Genomic DNA, 5,675 nt, shown 5'->3' with positions numbered 1-5,675 from the left:
AAGCGACACACCAAAGCTGCCCTGCACTAAGTGTTGGTTTTGCTATGGGTTTTGATCATTTTTTTTCACATTTTTTTCATGAAAGATATTAGACTGGCTTTTTATTCTTTTCACTTCTTTCAAGTACGGAAGATTAAAGCGTGGCACTCTATAGCTAGAACAGTAAGACGTCATAAAACAACTCTTTGCATAGATATTGCTTCTTGCAGTACATACAGGAAACCAGTCCGTGCTATTCTTACATGTGGCACCACACTGTCATTACTGAATCTCATGCAAAGACACATAAAGATACGCGCTCAGTTGTTATAATCTTTTCATATAATTTATTTTACTTTACTTCTTTTTCTTTTTTTTTTAAAATCTATAACAGCATTAGGTCAATGACTTTCTGCATCTGGATTGTTTTCAGTGAAATGTATGCTATTATTTATTTATGTGTGTATTAGAGATGATTTATAAAGTAAAAAATAATATTCTTCCTAATATCATTCAAATGTTCTTTAAATTAAAAGAGAGTAACTATAATTTAAGAGGGCTTTATATTTTTAAATATACTAAAGTGAGGACAAACGTGAAGTCCAGATGTATTTCGGTTGTGGGTGTGAAATTATGAAATGGACTTGATAATGAATTTAAGTTGTTCACTTCTCTGATAAAGTTTAAAAAATGCCTTAACTCTAAGATCGTTCAGGAATATTAAGTGGAGATGGTAGATGTGATTTGATTTGATTTACTTATTTATTTCGAACATGCAAAAAAAACCAAAAAAAAATAAAAACAAAATAAAACATTCAAATGGACAGAATCTATCTCCAAGCACATACAAGTCTGAATTTTGCATGGTCGAAAAGGAGTAGGAAGAAGTATGAACTTATTTAATCCTAGCCCTTAGTGCTTTTACACCTTTATCACTAACTTGATACAAGAGTCAAACAATAATATTTTCCTAATTTTAACATCAAACCACAACAAATACATAATGCAGTAACTGAATTACACCTAACAATATGATCATGGCAGTACAGTCATACAAGCAGACTCAACAATTCAACCATTATCTTCAATAATTACAGCAGATTTATCAGTACAACATTAACCTTATTGTCATTATTAAATACTGCACCTCTCAAGAATCATTTTTTTATATCTTTTTTTAAACTGAATTATGTTTGATATTTGTTTTATCTCCACACACAATTTGTTCCACAATTTTACTCCACAGATGGTGATACAGAAACTTTTTAACGTAGTGCGTACTTTGTGAATCTTTAAATTTAACTTTTCCCTTAAATCATAGCGTGTTCATGTGTTAATGTTTTGCTATTGATTCTTTTGTTATAATGACAATGCTCGATTATTTACACATTTAAATGAATGTAAGCGGTGTATGAGGTGAGAAGGATAGGCAAAAAATAAGCTTCTGCTTCTGGCCTACTCCTTTTTTTGTTTTTTGTGTTTAATGTGGTTGTTGTATTGTGTGTGGTGATTACTGTATGAATAAATAAATAAATAAACAAATAAACCATTCATTCATTCATTCTTTAACCCTGATTGCCATTCACAAGTAATTATTTAAACTATTTAGTTGGCATGAATGCAAACAATTAGTTGTCTTTATATATTTGGTCAAAAGGGAAGTCTATGCAAAAAAAAAAACTGAAATATTTTACAAGTTTTTAGTCAAAATCAAGTAAGATGTTGCACCTGATGAGCACACTGAGCAACAGGGCAAAAGACACACATAACACACTTTAATCATAGAATTTCAGAGAATAATCATCCTCTGATTTTATTATTACAAAATTACATTATATCATTAGGCAACATAATTTTAATTTGTATTTAAATTCTAGAAAGAAATATTAGATGTGGCGTAATGAGGTCTGGTTCTAAAAAGGTCTCCTAAGAGTAGTTTCTTCGTGGTAGGTCTTTATTATTGCATGGAACAGAAATCAATTACAGTTTTATAGAGAACCTTGATCCCTTATGGGGAATTCAGCAAGGAACACTTAGCATTTTTACAGGTCTTCAGGAATTAGACAGCAACTGAAAGTGTTCACTGGTGACATGTCCAGTGTTTCTCTGCCAACTGCAGAGTGGGAAAGGCATCTTCATAACACTGTAATTATTTCTACCGCTTCTACTTCCACTGATGACAATGGTACTGCAAAAGCTTTAAAAAAAAAAAAACAATACTGGTTTTTCCTTCATCTAATCTGTACAAGTCTAAACAACACTGTCTTTTTGGTGCTTCTATGACAAACCTGATATCTGACATCCATGGTCGATTTTCTATTTCAATTCAGCTCCCAGACCAATTTGTTGCAGTCCATAGAAACGCGCTCTTTACTATGCATGGCGCTGTAATACCCTTGGCCCTTTTTGGACAAAAGGCAGAGCAGAGAGCCAGGGGCATTTCATTTCATGCTCTGCCTCCTCAACCCCAGATGTTCACCCCGAAAACATCTCCACTGATACAGGTAGGAGCTTAATGGCCTGCAAATTGCCCCGAGCTCAGGTAATGAAATGCAACCTCTGTATAATTTTAATTGAGAACTCTGGATGGAAATCAAATGATAATGTGCTCCATGCATGGAAAGTTTTCAAGTAACAGTCAAATTTGCGTCTGGTGTGTAAGTGCAGCTTTGGCTAAGGTAAATGGCTTTTTCCTTGTGAGGCTCTCTTCATTTTAATTGTGGATTGCACCGTGTAATAAACGGGTTGGTCATGACTTAGCATCTGGTAAATGAAGCAGAGGATGTACACACCTCTGCATGCACAATGGTGCTCCATATTTACAATTCAATCCGACAGGGTGCCTATTAGCAGCCATAAACCTGCTCAAGTGTTAGATAAGATACCCTAAATAACCACACACCTCCCACTCCTTATGTCCTCTCCCTCTACACAGACAGACACACTCATTTCCTGTACTTAACATAGTTCGGTTCAGGTGTTGTCATTTCTTTTAAATATTTTCTTCATGCTATTTGTGCAACCTTAGTTATATTTTTGCCTTCTTTTCTTACATGTGTGTTTGTGTGGGAGGGGGTCCAACCAAACTTGTGTGGCAACGACTGTGATAATGAATGCAGGCTTTGTTCTGTCTTTGGCAGTCATGTTTCATGACATAATACAGCAGACTAATGCCAATGTGATATTTGTTGAACAGTAGAATCAGTTTGAACAGAATGCTGCATTTTGTATCGACAAGACTGAGAATCTAATGCTAAATCGAATGGGCTTTATGCACAGCCCCACTACTTCCTGAACTTAAGGCAGCTCCTTTATTTCCTGTTTTTCATTATTGGACACACTGATTAATCCAGGTGTGTCTGCTGCTTCTTGTTGGGACTACTGTGGTCAGACACACCTGGATTAATCAGTGTGTCCAATAATGAAAAAACTGGAAAAAAAGGAGCTGCCTTAAGTTCAGGAAGTAGTGGGGCTGTGCATAGAGCCCATTACGCCTTTAAGAACTAGGGACTCCCATGGATGCATTTGTTGACGTATGTCACCTTCAACAGGTGTCGGTGATGTGGTGACGCTGTAGGTGTTCTGCTCTGTGGGATAGGGTTGGATGAAGTAGAGCAAAGCAGATGTTGTCAAACTGTCAAATGAACTCCTGCCTCTGCAACAAATACAGCATTTGAAGCAAAACTTGATTGACAATGATGTGATTAGAAAAAAAAGAAGGTATGAATGTTGGGATCTGGCTCAGCTGTTTGAAACACTTCTGAGAACAAACCATGTGAGCACTTCACCAAAAGCAGTTTATGTACCGCAAATTATATGTTTTCTTGTCTGTGCCGTTTGACATGAGGATAGAAGTGCAACTTGAAGAACGAGTATCATCTCCAGAATCATCTTACTGCCATTTTGACACCTGTCTCACCTCTGCCAGATGTTCATAAGAGTCCTAATGATCTGCTCTCTCTCTCTCTCTCTCTCTCTAGTCTTCTTCAAGTGGAGGAAAGGATTTGTGTTCTATCTGAAGTTTACTTTACATTGCAAAAGCGCACAAGCACACACATACACACCTACTGTAGATACATACAGTTAGGACATGGACAGACCATATTCGAAAGCCTTATGACAGCCAGCAGATGATGGCGCTAGGGCCAGCTGCTTCTGCCCCACCTCTGCTCAGCTGTCCGAGCCCAGAGCAGCCTTTGAACAGCCTATTACCCCGACACAGCACCAGGGGAAAGCAATCAGCTCCAGAGGTACACCACTCTCACACCAGATGGTGTGGGAGATGAATCGAGCCATTATATTAGTGCTGGATAATTCCTCAGATGAAGCTAATTAAAAAGAAAAATAAGTGCAATCTTCCCTCTTCTTACGTTCTTTCCAATCTGAATAACGCCCTTTTTGCTTCATGAAAAAAAGAGAAATGAACTGTTTTGAGATGCTTCAGATTAAAATAATACAAATCGTGATGAAATTAAAACATCTGTTGTAAAATGAGTGACAAAAAAGAGACACCTGTTTCTTTTTTTCGTTCTTTTTTTTATGATTGGCAGCCTGATCTGTGACTTTTTGGAAGACAATAAAAATTGTAGATACGCCTTGGGAACTGAAACTTCTGTATCTTGATTTCACTTAATAAAATCCTAATCTGATCATATTTCTATTTTACATTTGTTTGCTTTGCTTTAGGGATGAAAACTTCAACTACAGAAGCACTTCGATTATATTGATATGCTTTTATGAAAATATAAAACCTGCGATATCAAAAGTCTTTCTTTGGATGTAGAAAAACTTTCTAAATTCTACTGACTGCACACATTTTAATTCAGACACAAACTATTAGAAGCAATAATCCATGTGTGATAAAGAGGTGTATTCTGACATGCTCCCTCCTTATTCTTACATGTTTGGATGTAGTTCCAGTTTACGTGCATGGTCAGCTGTGTGAAATTAACTTTGTCCCTGCTATTGTTTATAGTCACACCTTGAAAAACACACCTGAAAAAATATGTCAAAGAGCTCTGTAAATACGATACCTGCATTGGCTTAAATCCAGGCAGACAGAGACGGGCGACACCAGAATGTGAATCTCAGTTAGCTTTAAAGGATTTAGGTAAACTCTGAAACAGTGCTTATTGCTCTCTTATCCACTTTTGTGTTAATGAAAAGCATGTCCTGAATCTGTCAAGGGAGATTAGGTGAATATCATTACTATTGTCCTTTTGCCAATGTAGATTCAGTGCATCCACAGGGATTATAGTCCCGTCTCCATCCTAACGTGTATTACTTTTCTCTGCCAAGGAAAACTTAAGAAAGGTTGAGCTGATGATAAGGACTTGAAATCATGTTTTGCAGAAAATTCAGACTGCATCAAATTCTGAGAGGTGAATCCTATTTTTGACGACACCAATGCATGACAATGTCTTCAAATCAGACTTCAGATGGGAGACTTTCTTGACCATAAAACTGAGGGATTGTCGAGTCATCAAAGAAGAAGTCACCAGAGCTTATTGTCTCATAGGGTTGATTTAGTCTGGTCTATAATTAGCAGAAAGGAAAGTTAATTCCACAAGGAAATGTCTTCTATAATAAAGAACAAACTTCAGTGATTGCCATGGGCTTTTAAAGATTAATACCGCTAAAGTTAAGCATTAATTCTTTGTAACTTGATCATGATGAACAATAAGTTTTGCAAATAG

This window comes from Sphaeramia orbicularis, chromosome 10 (genome assembly GCF_902148855.1).
Source record: "Sphaeramia orbicularis chromosome 10, fSphaOr1.1, whole genome shotgun sequence".
Taxonomy (NCBI): domain Eukaryota; kingdom Metazoa; phylum Chordata; class Actinopteri; order Kurtiformes; family Apogonidae; genus Sphaeramia; species Sphaeramia orbicularis.
The sequence above is the reverse complement of the archived record's forward strand: the minus strand, read 5'-3'. Positions refer to the sequence as shown.